Genomic DNA, 17,646 nt, shown 5'->3' on the forward strand with positions numbered 1-17,646 from the left:
AACTCGTTATTCTAAAAAAGACGAATTCGAGCTCGACCTCAAATTTCATTTTAAAGATGATTTAATTATATTTTTAATAAATGATACATTATTTAAAATAGGTTTAATTGTATTTCTTTGTCTTAAAAAAGTAAATAATAACTAATTTATGTATAATTACTTTTTTAGTAAAATATAATATGTATTTAATAATATTAAATATATTTATGTTTATATTTATTTATTTTATAATTATAAATGTATTCATGAACTATATGAATAATTTGCGACCATGCGCGTGTTTGGCTTAGTTATTAAACCAACGTAATATTGCACTCGAATTCGGATCGATTATCAAACGATCAAGTTTTTATTCGAACGAGCCAAATACAAATGCGTTCCCAAATAATATGGTGCTGGTGCTGGTGCTGGTGCTGTTTTATATATATAGTGGGTCCTGTTTTGGACCAAAAAAATATGTGGGGCCTGTCAAACTACTAATTTGCTATAGGGGTCCTATGGTCGCTTTAACGCATATTCGCAGCAGAAAAAATCTCTCTAAAATATTAAAATATAGAATCTGGTTCAAATAACAGCTTTTTGGGACGAAAACTTTTTCTATATCATCTACCCCGCATGCCTCTTCAAAAGATTACCCCTGAAACAAATAAATGTCAATGAAAAAAAGAGGAGTTGCCAGTATTTTGGGTGGAGTGATGGGACAAAATTACCCCTGAAACAAATAAATTATGTTTGACGTATAGTCCACTTTCACCAAACATGTTAATGGTTCGTTTACGATTGTGGTAATTTATTGAAAAATACTTTTACAATAGACCTCTTAATAAAAATACTTATTAAGTGCTTTTAAATATACTGTTTGGAGACATAATCTAATAATTGATTATTGTATTGGATAATGTGTAACTTGAAAATTGTTAAATGTATTTATCTTTTTATTTAGTTTATAATATAGAATAAAATGATTAAATTTAATATTTTATTTTTAAATAAAAAAAAGTTACTGTAATAACACCAAACTTGAACTTTTGCTAATAGAATAAAATGATTAAATTTAATATTTTATTTTATGTTGAATATCTGCTCTTATATTCACCATAATAGCACCGTGATAAAATTAAGAGTAGATCAGAGTAGAAAGTCTACTCTAATAGCACCGTGATATTCACCATAATAGCACCGTGAAAGACTTTCTGCTCTTAATTATGGTGAATATCATGCAAAAGTTCAGAAAGTCTACTCTAATAGCACCAAAAAAGCACTACCAAAATTATGGTGTCATTGCATCAGTTTCATGTGTGTTTTGTCAGGCTAATGTTGAAAGTCATGATCATTTATTTTTCTCTTGTCCATTCACTTACAGATTATGGTAGTATTTACTGCAGAAATGCAACATCATATGGTTTGAAGGTAGTTGGTAGGAGAGTATTAGTTGGGCTACCATGACTACGAAAGCTAAAAGTTTACAGAATTTGGTGCTTAAACCGGTGCATGTTACCGCAGTTTATTGTGTTTGGAATGAAAGAAATCAAAAGATATTCACAAACTCTTACATTGACGCTATAAGTTTACAAAAACAAGTATGCTCCTTAGTGAGAAGTAGGCAGATGTGCTTGACAGGGTCATTAAGCCTCAATCCAATATGTGACTGCAGTGCGAATGGAATTTGTCTCAATCCATATTTCGGCGATTGTAATTTTAGCTGGATTTTGGTTGTTCATGTCTCATTGTTTATTTCACTGATCCCACCTTGTGGATCAGCTTTATTGTATTGATTGTAACGTACATTTTACTGCTTGAGAATAAATTTTAACTTACCCAAAAAAGAACCAGCATTACACTGATACAGCAAAAAAAAATTTCACAAAGGACTACACCAACCCCAACAGATAAAGAGAGCCGTAGATGCCTAAGACGCTATTTGCCCATGTGTCGCTCAAGAGACTTTAACATTTAAGAAAAAGAAACATTGAGGTTCTTGGAATTCTTCTCCATGTCCCAGCTATCAAACTTGAATAATTCTTCTTCAGGCAATTTCAGCGCTCGTTTTGATCTTCTGATAGATGACTTGGAACAGTGAGAACACCACCACTTCACCTCCTCAGACTAGGGATATGCCTGTCTCCAGTGGCAAAATCAAGATCTTTGTTTAGGGGATGTAGTAACAGGAAAATTCTATGGTCCTTTTAAATAACCATTCCCTTAATTTTTACTATTTCTTAGTGATAATAGTGGTTCAAAGTCTAAATGATTCAAGTTAATCCAAAACACTTATTTCACCAGCTAATCGTGAATTTAATTTGAGAGTATGATACCATAATCTCCGTAATAATATTAGTAGAAGTTTACAACGTATGACAGATTTTTGAGATAACTAAATGTCTACAATGTACTACCACAACTTTATTCAATACTAAAATAATTTAGAAAAGAATTGTCTACAACTTGTTTTTATTTGCAATCATTATCAGGTCATTTAATGGTATAAAATTACACAATAATTAAAACTATGCATAAAAATTGTATAAAAGTGCATAATAATTGAATTATTTATTGAGTACTAGATGTATATTTTCATATACACAATAGGCAGATAAAGTTATACATAGTCAAGCTATCAAATAAATGTTTGGATTGCTTGTAATTCATATGGTTTGACATATAAGAAAAGTGTTATGTTAAGTGAATAAACTTTGTTAAAAAGAAAATAAAAATAGCATCATATAATATATTTTATTTTAATGTTGCATTGTAGAAATGATGGTGATAACTGTAAAAACTTTTAAAACTTTTGGGAAGCAATTGTAGAGTTGGAGGGAATATTATCAAATTTTAAGTGGTCCAAAAGTAAGGCAACAATGGAAAAACTAAACTTTTCATAGGCTATTCTACAAATTTTAAAAAAATTAAGGAGGTGCACGTCTGGAAAAGGTATGATGTAATACTTACCGACTAGACAAGTTTGCAAATGCACGTCTGGATATTAACACCTTTGAGCACCCCAGAATTATGCCCAGACACTGAAGCATGCTCAACTTGTAATTAATGCTTCATCAGCTGTTGCTGTTTGAGTAGTAAACTTTCACTACCTTCAAGGCAACCGATGTCTGTGATCAAATTGTGCTGGCATAGGAACAAAAGTTGCAGAAATTGACTCTGTTAGCCTCCTCATACAAGTTGGCTCGGCTGGTTTTGGGGTGCTTCTCCAGGTACTGGCATCGGGTGGTCACGGTTCGATCCCTATTAACGTCTGGTGTCTCTTGGGACAGGGGCAATAAGCACAGTGAGATTAGTCGGGCTCGAAATATTATTCCGTCGAATCTCGAATACCCACTGTGTCAAAAAAAAAAAAAGCTTCCTCATACAAACTTATACAATCCCAATGGTCTAAAAGCTGTTTTTTTTTTTTTTTGGTAGGAAAGAATTTGGATAAGTTAAATTCCGATGACCACTAAATTCAAGACATATTCTGGAGATCATAGATCTATAAGGGTTCTTAATTACATCTACTAATATAACTCTCACTATGACAGTGAAATTCAAAAACAATTTTTTGTGAGATAATAATCGTTCTTATTAATTGTATTAACTTGTATTGGTGTAATAGTATAATAGTTATAATTTATAATATAAAAGATCTCCTGATGTTGGAGTCATGTACAATCCCGATGGCCTCGAACAAGTCACCACATTGCTAAAATGCTTTTCCACCATTTCTCTCTTGTATGCAAATAGTATACAATCAACATTTAAGTTTATTTTACCAAGCGGTTTCACTTTTTCAAATTTCTTATCTTTTTTAGATATGTAGACAGAAAAAAATACGCAAAGTGGAAGATGTTTTGACACATTAAAATATGTGAGAAGCGCAAGAGAATAAACATATAAATAAATACTCAATAATTTATTAAGTCAAAACTCAACAATAACAATGCCATGTTGCGTCCTTTTACTTATAACAACTCATAATTCTCAACTTAGAACCTTTCCCCTAAACTCACTCTTCAATACTCAATTCAACTCTTTAAATAATAATCTATTACACTAGTACTATTTATAAACTGCAAAACCTCTAAAGCAAATACAATTGCAAATCAAAATTGACTTGAAATTTTCTAAACTAATATGGAAACTAAACAAATAGGGCACCAAAATAGAAACTAAAAGAATTAGGAAACAAACAAATAGAATACTTTAGTTTAATTTCCATTAACATAAAAATTTATTGCTTTTTTGGAGATTGAATGTAATATACTGGTTATGCTCTTTTGCTTTTTTGGTCCTTTTTTTTTGGGTAATTTTGGGCTGTGCCGAGTGCATAAATAAACCAATTGTATTGGGATATAAAATATTAGAAATTAAAATGGAGGAGCAAAAAGAAAGAATAGTAGAAGGCTTAAATATCTAAACCATGTGCAACCCTGATGAACAAAATTTTATTCAAATCCAACTATTATTATGCTAAAGGTAAAATCATTTGCAGTTTAAACGGAATACTCGAAAATTATTTGCAAATGACATTGCACACCGGGATTCTATTATTTTCCTTTTTCTGTATTTCACCTTTTTTTATGAGCTAGTTTCCTAGGTAATTTACAATGGTGAAAAGCTAAAAAAAAAAACCTACAATATTGGAAATTTATATCATAATTCAATTAGAAATTATTTATGCTAGTCTTGTGAAATTTTCTTGACACACCGGCCACCTAGAAAAGGGAGATTCCTGCCTAGCAAATCTAGTAAATCACTGGATTCCTCGGAAATCTTGTGTGCAAGCAAAAAAAGTCAAATCTCCTAAAACTGCATTTATCTTTTTCATTCAAGGCTTAGTGATTCCACCTTGCTGTCTAGTTAATTAGATTTTCAATTAAACATACTGATTCAAACTAATTCTTCTATGATTAACTTAAATAGGGTGCTACAAGAGTGATTCCTAAGACTCTTATATTGCTTAATGAACCAAAAAAAAAAGGAATAAAGGGTTGAAAGCATAGATCTACTGGACAAGAAAGACCAAGAATACGAGCAATGAGCCTACTTTGCTAGTTGGGAGCTGCTATAGCAAAAGTAATCTTTAATGGATTGTATCACTTTAACTAGTTAAGGGTCCTCCTCCATTTTTCTGTATCGGATCCTCAGTTTTAAGGGATTGTATCACATTAACATCATCACCTTCAATGAGAATTTGAGAAAAGTTGCTACAGTAATGGGCTAATTGTAGAATAGCCGTTGTTCTCGCAAAAAATGGATCAGTCGATACAAAACTAAGAATAATTTAGAAAAAGCACCTGTACGTTTTCCATCAAGATTCCACATTAACTAGTTAATTTTTGGGGAAATGCAATTTACCTATGGTGTGCAGCTATTCTAGCTAAAGCAAAGTCTTAATCAACAAATAAGAATACGTTTTCTCCTAAGCCCTAGTTAAATCATGTTTAGTTGAAAGATCTAATGGCTTTAGCTCGTAGCAATATAAGGCTCATGTTCTAGCTACATCTTGTATATTGAATTCTCCTAATTTCAGAAAACAATATATATTTTTTTTCAAATAATAGGGTATCCAAACACCCTCATCTCTTAAGTTTTACTCTCACATTATAAGAGTTCGATTGAAATCTTATCTGTTGGTTTATTCTTAATATGTTCTAGCCAAAGCTTTTACATCATTTATAGTTCTAGCAGGTTTGTGGCACATGATATTCTAGTTTTTGTGCTTTAGCGGAAAATCTTATATTAAATGACATACGATTTAATCGATAGAAATGAATTAATGGATAATTCACCTCCTTGATTTTAGAAATTTTGATACTTATGTCTATCGTTTAGTAATATCGTGATTTGCAGCTACTTTTTTAGATGAATTCATTATAAATAGGAAATCAAACCAATCAATCTTCATGTTTGCTTATATTGGATTGAAAAAGTTGATGGACTGACTCTGTCTAGGGTCTCGAACAAGTCATTTCTTTGAATTTAAGGGCACTAATTACTAGTAGGGTTATAAACAAATCAAACGCAATCCAGCTATTCATGAGGTTGCACGCTTAAAATTTGAATTTGCATTTGTGTTGAACGAACTCAAGTATAGTGTTAGCAACTCAAATAAATTGACAAGTTCCAGCTCAAGCAAGTGTGTGTAAGATTCGAAACCTTAACACTTACCTACCTCATTTTTGCCATTTCACTTTTTTTTTGCTTTTCGAATTAATTTACCGACTATCAACAAGCCACCTGGAGCCATTTACTTTCTAAAACCGAGACATCTAATAACATCTTTTTCACATTCACTATTTTTGTCTTCTTCTTCTTTTTTTTTTTAATTAAAATCAATTGGAAGCTAGTGTTGAATTACATTAAATAAGTCTAGGCATCTAAAAAAACTTGTAAAGAGGAGTCTCTGTTATAGTTTTGGTGTTACTTGAAAAGTGTATTTTAAGATTGGAGCTTTAGAGCTTGAATATACTTACTTGCAAATTCGGCTAATTTCTCAGAATATACGAGAAAAAAAATAATCCGTGAAATGTAATTTTGATTGGGAGTGTTTCTCAAACTATACCTGCTGTGCTGATTCAATACGACAGCAACATAAATTTCAACTCCGGCATTTAATTGGCAAAAGACGACTGCAAAAATTTGAGTGCTCTGAAAAGTGTCAGCCGCTTCGTGCACAGTCAGCACCGCAGCGGCTGACTTTGCATCAGCGGCTGGCTTTTGGCAACTTCGTGCAATTGGCAACTTCTTTTGTTAGCAATTTCACGCTTTCATTGTCCCTTTTTTTTTTTTTTTTTTTTTTTTTTTCATTGTCCCTTCGACCTCTTCAGCAGCTTCCTCTGTTCTCCTCCACTATTGGTATGACAAAACCCCTTTCCCAAACCCGAGGTACTTGAAAAGTAGTTTCCTTTCTATTCTTTCGTTTATGTTTAAGCTGTTTGGCTTGTTTGCTTTGTACATATTCATTTGTATCTGTGGGTGTTTTTCTTTTCTTTTTTTTTTGGTTTATCAATCATGTTAGATTACTTATGAGACTTAATGTTACGTTCTAATGGGAATAAAATGCTAAGATATTCATGGGAATAAAATGTTACGTTTTAATAATTTAACTCTTCAAACATGCTTAGTAATGTAACTATATTTAACACTAAAGGTTTAATAATTAATATGCAATTAATTTCTCATTTCGCACCAATGATATTAACTTTAAATGTTTCATAAGCGTTAGGGTTGATTACCATTTCATCAAATATAAAACAAATGTGATAATCCAACAAATTAGGAGATTTTTTGAGTGGAAAAATCTTCAGAACCTATGGTGGGTTAAAAAAATCATTTTTTTAATGTAAGCAACTATAGTTTACGAACTACTATCAACTTGATCTTTTATAAAATTTCTTTTAACAAATTAATCCATAGCATGCTATAGACAAATATCATAATAACTGTGATATAGTTATATACGGGGGTTGTATCAGAACTATGCACAGTGGACCTTTTTTTTGTTATATTCTAAGAAACTAACCCCTAAGTCAGAGTCTTTTCAAAAATATATACATTGATTAGTTTAAATATACACAAAAGAAAAGAAAGGAAAAAAAAAGGAGTAATTTGATAATGGTTTACTAATTTACAGATAAAACTAGATCAAAATTAGTGTTGGCTTTCTTGTTAATTTGAAATACTAAATAATTAGTCATTTCTTGGTGTAAACTTGCAAAATGAATTTCGTATGCCTTGAAAGAAAGATACAAAATCATGCGGTCCAAAAGTCAGCCGCTGATGGAAAGAGTAAGCAATAGGCTACAAAGGTAATTTTTCCATGGAGCACTTTATGTTGTCAAAACAAACCTGAGCTGGACTAAGTCCACTCCAAGGCTGTTGCATAGTCACAAGCTCCCATAAGATGACTCCAAAACTGTAGACGTCAGGCTTCTCATTTGAGGGCTCTCCTCGAAGAAATTCAGGGGCATCCACTCAGGCTGAAAGGAAAAGCAAGAGAGTTACATGCTGATTGATGCAGGGCGAAATAACTGCTCAACCTGCAAGATGTTAATTTGCATAGCTGACTTTCTGTTGAGCAAGAAAAGGAGACCACTTGTCCAAATAGTCAGAAAGTCAGCCGCTGCCGTGCTGACTATGCACGGCAGCAGCGTGCTGACTCACGGAAAACTTTTGCAGGACATTAAAATTAATTTTTGCAGTCGTCTTTTGCCAGAGGGAAAATTTATTTTGCTGCCGTGCTGAATCAACACGGCAGGTATAGTGTGAGAAACACCTCCAGTTAGAGCTATATTTGACGGATTTTTTTTTCCACGTATATTCTGAGAAATTAGCCTGCAAATTCAGTATGCATAGATACTTTTTTTAAATAAAGAAATTAAAGCTAAAAACTTAAATAGTCTTCCCTAAGATTTATTGTCTTTCTTTTATTTTGTTCCAGAAAAAATCTCATTTCCAACTTAGTTATTATTGTAAGAGTAAATCTTATGTACACTGACAGTGTATACATTATCACCGTTGGATTCATAACATGTGTATAAAAATTGAATTTCAAATTTAAATTTTACATAATTGCCATTCATCTAATGCTGATAGTGTATATACTGTCAGTATAGAAAAGATTAATCATTGTAGTAAAGAGTAAATCTTATATACACTGACAGTGTATACATTATCACCGTTGGATTCATGACATGTGTGTAAAAATTAAATTTCTAATTTAAATATAATTGTACCACCAACAACATTTTAAATCGCCAATTAATCAAGCATGCCAACTCTGGCCACTAAAGGTGCAGCACTGCAGCAAGGACTACTATGATGCTTGCTGTTGAAACCTTTTTGATGTCGAACTTTTCATCAAGCAATTAAACCCTCGGGAATTGTTGCGTACAGTTTTTTACGATAAAAGTCTATTATGTGAGATGACCTCTGAGAACCTATGTTTTCAGAATCGGACCGGATATCGACTCGATCGAGCTCAGGGGTTAGGGGTCAATGGGTTCAACCGGATTCGATAGAGGTTGAACCGGATGACGTCATAAATAAAATTTATTTAAAAATTAAAATATTATATATAAAATACTTAATAACATGTTAATATTAATAAAGGTATATTCATATATATTTGATGTTTCAAATATATTTAATAAGAAAATACAAATAAATTAGAGCAATCAAGTAGCAATTTATATTATTTAATAAGCATTAATAAGTTTAGAATTAAAATTATGGACTTAATTGAAAAATAACACCAAACTTTAAGACAACATTTATAAAGTATGAAATATTTGAGGTATGTTAATAATTTTTAACAACTTAAGGATCAAAACATCATTTAAAAATATTCTGACCTTTCAAAAAAAGTATAAAAAAAAAGAAAAAAAAGAGACCGGGTTCATTTTTTCGATCAAATCGGGTTTTGACCTGGTTTGACCGAGTTTTTGATTTTCCAGTTTTTAGGATTAACTCAGACCGGCCAACTGGCCGGTTTCTAGTTCGACTGGTCGAACCGGCCGGTCCGGTCCGAGTTTAAAAATAGAGCTGAGAACTACTTCATGAGTCATTAACAAATGAATTTATGTGCATTAATGACTTTTTCTTCTTTGGTCAAATCGAGAACATTACAGTGATTGAATAATAACGCTTTTAACTCAGCTGGATATGTGCGTTTTTAGTGATGGGTTTGATCCACGTTTCTAAGAATGTGGCTGGCATTTGATGCTGCATGTCACCGAGTCCACTATAAAAGAAAATGAGTAAATTGTACCATTAGTTTAAGTGCTACTTTCTCCCCATTGTACCTAATCTAATCAGCTAGATCTATTAATAGTGGCCCTGTCAAAAGAACTACTTTGCCAAGAGCATTACACTCCCGTTAACCAGAATACCTTGGAAGAAAACACCCCCTGAAATGTTGTATCAGGTACGAATATTACTCAAAATTTTGGGACGAAACATCTTTCCAATTGGTCTTCTGTGGTCTGCCGCCCCTCCTCCTCCTCCTCCTCCAAAAAGTCCTTTTCTTTTATTTTTTATGTTTGTAATAAAGTGTCTCCTAAGATTTTTTAGTAAGAGTTTCTTTTTTCCTAAAAACTCCTAGAAAGAATTTTTTCCTGTTCTAGGAATTTTTAGTAAGAGTCCCAGTATTTTTGTAGTTTTTCTATTTCTTGTATTATATCGGAATTTTTTTTAGATTTGGTTGTCTAATCTAAAACTTAGATCTTTCTCCTATGATCTCACCTTAATATTTGGACTTGGATCAGTTCATTAGCATATTTGAGAGGAAGCAAGAGGTATGGCAAAACAAGCATAGGTGATCTTGTGGCTATGAGTATTTATTTTTAATATTTTTAGAGACTCATAATGTAATATTCTATTGATTTTTCAAATCTACAGTATCTAGTATTTGTCCTTTAGGTCTGTTTATATCTATATATGGTTGACGTAATTTCTGCCATTAGTGTAGATTTAATTAAATGATGATGTTTTTATGAAAAAAAAATCAGATTTAGCATTAAGAAAACAACTAAATTGCATGTGAAAAAGTTAAAGCTAATAAATGAAAATGCAATGTTTTGTCAAAGGAAGAAGCTCATTTCATGTTGTATTCTGGGCTTATTCTTAATTGATTATATTAACTAATTAGATTTTCTAATTTTGGATAATTAGTTTTTTTGCGGTATTTTCAATTGTTTTTATATTCTGATTATAGATTTTTGATAGAACGGTTATTTGGCGTATTTTGCACTGTTATTTTGTCCTAATTTTGGCTATTCATGGTACTAAGAATTGGAATTTCACTCATATTCGATATTTGTGTGAATTGTAGGTGGTAGGCATGAAAAATGATCTCGCGGGGTAAATTTCCAGAAGACTTTTCGTCTCAGGGCGTGGCCACGTCTTAAAAGGTGGACGAAACCGAAAGCCGGACTGCGGTCCACGTGAACCGCGAGAAACATGGGATAAAAACTCCAAAAGGCTAGCTTTTGTTGGGAGGAATTGGGCTAGACGTCTGGAGAGCTCCTGCGGCGGCTATAAAGAAAGGAAAAAGCAAGATTCAAGAGACTACTTTTAGCATTAGTTTTACCTTTTTGCAAGATTGGTCAGACGCTTTTGTTTTTCTTTTGTTTTCTTCTGCGGCTTTGGGTCAGACATTGGAGACTTTCTCCTTTTCTGTAGCTTTTGCTTTTATGCGACTCTGACTCCCGAATTCGCTCTTTTCGCCTTTGACAATTCTCCGTTGGCTTTTGCTTTGTAATTGCGGTTCCAATACAAGACAGAGCCAGGTTTTTCATTGATTGTTTCTTCGATTAATTCATCCTCCCCAATTTCTGGGCAATTGATTCTTGGGAAATTAATTGAATGAATTCAATTAAATCACGCGGGATTGACACGATGAGGAGCGGCTAATTTTCTCCTCTACCCAAAGGTCGACGCGAGGGCGCGGTCCATAATATCTGTGAGATCTAACCGAATCTTCATTATTTCCTCCAATTAATTGCTATTCGTGCGTTTCCTGAATTAATTGTTCATGGGTATTTTATTAATTGAATATCAACGGCCGGGTATTTGATTTAATTTAATAGCCTACTGCCACGTTAATTAAATAGAATCCGTAATTGTTCATTTAGTTAACACCCCGTGGCAACCACCATAATTGGCTTTATGATGGGGAAACGCAAGATCTAGCTTAAATAAACCCTCTTAGCGTATTTATTGGTTAGGGTTGGGTTCTTCTAGCTCTAATGCAATTGGATAATTAAATTCCTACGGTCGTACCTAGGGTTGTTATCTGGTTAGGGGAGCAGTTAATGGTCGTACCTTGACTGTCGAAAAGGTAAGGAAGAATTGGTTATCAGAGCTTGTTGATAATTATAACCAACCTAGTGACAAATGGATGAAATATCTTTGCATCGATGATCAGTTGAATGGACCGTATCTGAAAAGTTGTACCTTTGGTTAGAGTCGTATTGGTTATTGATTACTTTCTATTTATTTCTATTAGTTGCTTTATTAGTTAGTTAATTAGTTATTTCATATTTTCCAGAAACCCCCCATACTTCGGACTCTAAAAGAAATAAGTTATCCCCAATCCCTGTGGATTCGACCCTACTCACCGCTATATACGAAATCTGTATTTTTTCTCGAGTAGGTAATTATTATTGTACAGGCTCGACACCTGTCAATTTTTGGCGCCGTTGCCGGGGACTGGTGCCTGATTAATTTGTTTCTTTTTTAGTTCATTTTTTTTATTTTTCTCTTATTTTTTTTGTATATATTTTATGGCTGCTAACATTCCGTATTTTGGTGATAGACTGGATTTTAATTTTACAAGGGGTTATGAGACTCATACTTTTTCTAATGATCAATGGGCTGTTGCAAATTGTGGAGCTTATTTTGCTTCGAATTTTTCACCCGACATATGCCCTGCATTTCAAGATGGTCGAAGTACTCCAATCGATACTTTTGGAGATTTTTCACCTCAGTATCAAACGTGGCATGACCCTTATTCAAACGGGTATGAGCAAGGATGGTGGGATGATTCCACTTTTAATTATGAACAAAGGCCAATAGATTTTCAACAGCTAGAGTCTCAAGGGCCGTCATCCATGTCAGATATGTCTCTTGAAGAAATAGTTGAATTAATAGCTACTAACACATATCAAATTCAACAGGAGACATATCAAATTCAACAGGAGACACATCAAATTCAACAGGAGACACGTCAATTTCAACAGGAGACACAAAGGTTGATTAAAGAGATGGAAGATGGAAGGCGTGAATTGGCATCTACAATGAGCAAATTGATTTCTCCATTTTGTGAAGAATTGCCCTCAGTGACTATTATCGACCATGAAGAAGATGGGGGTATAATTATCCTGACAAATGACATGAAACTGCAAGAGTCTCATGAAGAAGGATCTAAAGATGCAGTTGAAAAGAAAGTTGAAGTGCAAGACATGAGACCCCAATATCAAATTGTTCAAATGAATGAATCTAGTGAACAATCTCCAAATGCGGTGACATCTCCTCCATTCCTTAATCAATATTTTTCTAACTCTTATTCTTCAATTCCTGTTGGTGAAATTGATTTTATTATACCAGAAGATTTTAAATTTCATGACAGGAATAAGTTAAGGGTTGCGATGGCAAAATATCTCGAACCAATAAGTGCTCGTGATGGAGGAGTGACTGAAGATTTAGTGTCATCACTTGTTTGTTTGCCGCCATCTACTAATCCATGGAAGACCGTAGCTCGTGGACTCAAGAATTACTCTATTTACGAGGGGTATCAGGATTACATAGAAGATGAAGCACTGAAACGAGCTACACGATTTTATCCTCCGTGAATAAACATGACGATGTCTAGCCAAAGACATTAAAGAAAGGCGCTGCTTGGGAGGCAACCCAAGGATTCTTTTGCTTTAGTTTTCTTATATTTTTGGAATTTTTATTAAGTGTTAGTGTCATTTAGTGGATTGTTGTTTTGTGGCAGGAAACTGGCAGTTGGACATGCCCACACTAGGTGGTCACGCCTAAGCAGTGAAGTTTTGGAATTGACGGTCAGAAGACTATAGCTTCCAAGGCGTGCCCACGCCTTCCAGCCTTTGCGCCAACGAAAGTCAAAGATTGACCAGGACCCTCTCTAATCCCACTTTCTACTTTTCTCTTTTCTTGTCTTGTATGGTCTTGTCAATTTTCATTGTCTCAGCTTCTACTTTTCAATCTTCTTTGTTTTGTTTTAGTCCCAGGATTCCCCCTTGTCCACCGCCGCTAGAGACTCTCTCTCTCATCAGACAGTTTTCTTTGCTCACATTGGATTCCAGCCATCTCACCCTCCTTCGTTTTAGTGTCTCGCTGCACCTTCTCGGTGGTCAGGGAAGTTTCTCTCCTTTTCTCCTTATACTTCATTCATCTTTTCTACATTGAGGGCAATGTAGGTATTAGGTGTGGGGGGATGGCTTCCATTATTATCTCCTTTTGCTTTGCTTTAAAAAAAAAAAGAGAAACACAAAAAACAATGATAAAAAAAAGAGGAGGAAAATGAAAAAAAAAAAGAAAGAAAAAAGAAAAGAAAAAAAAAGTGTAGTTAGTTGACTTCTCTAGTCCTACATTTGTTAACTGTTAGAGCATTGTAGACACCAAATTTTTGGTGTAATTTCTTTTTATTCTCATTTGTCGTGGTTGCTTTTAGTTTTTTTTAGTTTCTAGTTTCTATTTTAATTTTTAAGTTTTAACGTAGAAAAATCATGGAAAAAGAGAAAAAAAGGAAAATTGTTCACAAAATACGTTCAAATTTATTTTTTTGGCATTTTGGTTTATTTTTGTTAATTTATTTTGAAAAAAAAAAAAAAGAAAAATGATGAGAAATGATGAAAAATGAAAGAAAAGATCGAAAATGGTAATTTTGTTATTTTAGTTTGTTTATTTCGATGTTTTTGTAATTAAAATTGTTGTTTTTATTATTATTTAGTTTTACTATTATTTTTGTTAAATAATTAAGATAAAAAGATAAAAAAAAAAACATCTCCATAACCACGGCACCACATCAATCACTCTACTTCACATTTCATTCCACAACCACAAGACACGATACCATTCCTTCATTTTCACTGACACAAACCACAAATGTGAATTCCTTCTCTGCACAAACAGCTCCTCGGACAGAAACTCCAGTACTCAAACTCCTCCAACCGGGCACCATTTCTCTCGACCATCTCACCTCAAACCGCAGACTACTACAACATTTCTCTTCACCTCGTGATCATCGACCAAGTGAGAGAAAGAGGTTGAGAGGCCGAGCTGCACTCTGCAGCCGAGAGGAAGATTTCTGGTTCTGTCCGTGAGCTGCAACCATTTCTGGTTTCAGTCCGTGAGCTCGAAGGAAGAGAGGGAGAAGCCGTGCGTGAGTTCCCTTCGTTTCTCTTCAACCTTCACCAGCTGCAATCATCTTCCAACCAACACCATCACCGCAGCAACCACCACCTCCACCAGTTGAAGCCGCTACACCAAACCAGAACCAGCAAACCTGTCGCATGCGTGAGAGCCGAGAGGGAGCAGAAATTTTTCAGATTTTCGTGTGTGGTCTTAGCTTGCTTTGAGGTAAATTTTCTGGACTAAAAATGGATAATCAGAGGTAGTTTAAGCCAGCCGTGACCTTGCATGTGTTAATTTGGGTAATTAGATGATGAAACCAAAGCTGTGGAAAATTTCTGTTTTGGTTAAAAACATTTCTGCCGAGGAGCTTGCTTGGAATTGTAGTTTTTATTTCTGACTTTATGCGACAATCTGAGTTGGATTAAGTGTCTAACTAATCAAAACCAAGAAGTTTAAGTCATCTAGTAATATGCATGTGAGGTTAGGCAGTCGGATGATGATATTAAGCCATTAGAAATTTCTGTTTTGGATGTTGATGTTCCAGCCGAGGGCTGAGATGAAAATGCAATTTTATTTCTGATTCCCTGTGATAAACTTGAGCATGAAAGATGTTTATCTAACTGGATTTTAGATGATTATCAGGATTAGAGTCTTGCATGTGTTAAATTTCGCAATCAAAGGGTGAAAACAAAGTTGTGGAAAATTCTGTCTTGGCTAGAAAATTTTGCCGTGAGCTTGCTTGGAGTAGTGCAGCTTAATTGGTTTTGATTTTTATAATTTGGGCTTATAATCATAAATATGCAGCTAATAATGAGTACTTAGGCCCTGCATGTAGCCAATCAGTTTGATAAAACAGAGGAATAAAAATTCAAAAGTGCAATCTGCCTTAAGGCAAGATCATCCGGACCAAACAGAAAATTTCTGGATTTTTGATGATTATGGATATTATTTGAACTTGATTTCTGAGCTGGAAATATTCATATGCTAGCTTGATACGTGCATAAGGAATTTAAGAGTTTATAAGCATGTCCAAACCAGAAAATGAAATGAAAATAGAAAGCTCTTAACATAATTATTCAACCGAGTTAAATTCGGATTCATGCCCAAGCACTTGCTGGAAAATGCATTTCAGATTGCCAAACCATTTTTTTTGTATGAGTATGCTTCCAGAATTTTGCATCAGTCCCCTCTACGTTGTTGCTTGTTTGGATGTTGAAGTGATGTGTCTTGTTGTATGGCTTCAAACTATGATTTTATCTGAAAAATCTTCGAGCCAGGCTGCATATTTTGTCCAAAAGCTGCACTTCATCCTCACGCTTTTGCTGTTTTTCTTTTTCTTCCTGCAATTGCTCACATGAACATTTCTGTCCAGAATTTCTGTATCAGTTTCTTCTATGTTTCTGTTTTATTTGGATGGCGGAATCATGTGTCTTATTGTCTAGTTAGAAATCATGATTTGGGTTGGGAAAAGTTTCGAGCAAAGCCATGTGTTTGTATCTGAAACATGAATTTTTTTTTTAGCAAAGCTTTTTCGCACAACAGGTTTCATTTTCGATTGCAGAAACTGGTTTTGTGCTTGTTATTGGCATGAAATTTCTCCATAAATTGCATTGTTAAGGAATGATAATCAATGCTTGGCTGGATTTAATTCAAAGAGTGTTATGTAAAACTCATTGTTGAAAGGTGATTAATGGCCAAAAGCTTTCTTCAATACTGGTTTTGTTGCAGAGAGTATTTTCGGTGATTGCATGAGATTTGCATGGAAAAAGGTTTTCAAAAATTTAGCACTTTGTCCCCCCAAGTCCCTTCTCATTTCACTAGGGCCCAAGTAATTGGAACATTTAATCAATTTGATCCTTCTAAGTTTCTTTTTGTTCCACAAGAGCCCAAGCATGTTCTAGTATCTTGTAATTAAGTCCTAAAATCATTGCAACTTCAATCATTGTTTGACTTTTCCTTTATTTTTAAGATCTTTGAAGTGCTTAAACGATTTATTTGGACTTGAATGTTTGAGTAATGCTTGTTTTGGGTCTTTAGTAGATGCTATATTTGGAAATTGAACGGGTTATTCCGTTTTCTTGGTCTTTAAGCATTTTTTGAGCTCATTCAAGTTGCAATTAGGTGATTTTTGATGTTTTTGCTTATACTTTACTTTTAAATTGATGCTTTGACCCCTTTATTGTTTTGAAGCCATTTTCCTTCATTTGCTTACCATTAGGGGAAGGTATAACTTTCTTTTATCTTCTTTACTTCTCTCTTACGTGCTCCTACGTGTTACGTGAATATGCATGTCTACTTTGCTTTCTTAATTCCTTGCATTTATTTCATTTACTTTTACTTTTATTTAAATTATTCATTATGGGGTATGTGTACACCTCTTGGCTTGTAATAGATAGGGCTTGGAGGGGCATTCAATGAAGACCTATCGAAGTCATGTGCCTAGCTAGCAAATGTAATAGTTAAGGCTTTAATTGTCCTATGTGTCTTGCATGCTTAGTTACTACGTGTTAATTTGCTTTGTTAGGGCCTTGCATCTAGTCGAGCATGCTAAATGTTATGTGCTATGTGTTTATGAACGTTTGGCATGTCTACTAGCTTTCTGTAGTGTAGATGAATGGAATGGATGAGTGTACGTTTCCACTAGTCCAACGCTAGTCGGAATTCATAGAATGGGCTAGTCCAACGCTAGACCCTTAGGGATTTCCCCTCGTTAGTACATGTTTGTATGTTCATTACATGTCATGCATTCTTTTTAGTTTTGTCATTTTTTGC

This window comes from Coffea eugenioides, chromosome 3, assembly GCF_003713205.1.
Source record: "Coffea eugenioides isolate CCC68of chromosome 3, Ceug_1.0, whole genome shotgun sequence".
Taxonomy (NCBI): Eukaryota; Viridiplantae; Streptophyta; class Magnoliopsida; order Gentianales; family Rubiaceae; genus Coffea; species Coffea eugenioides.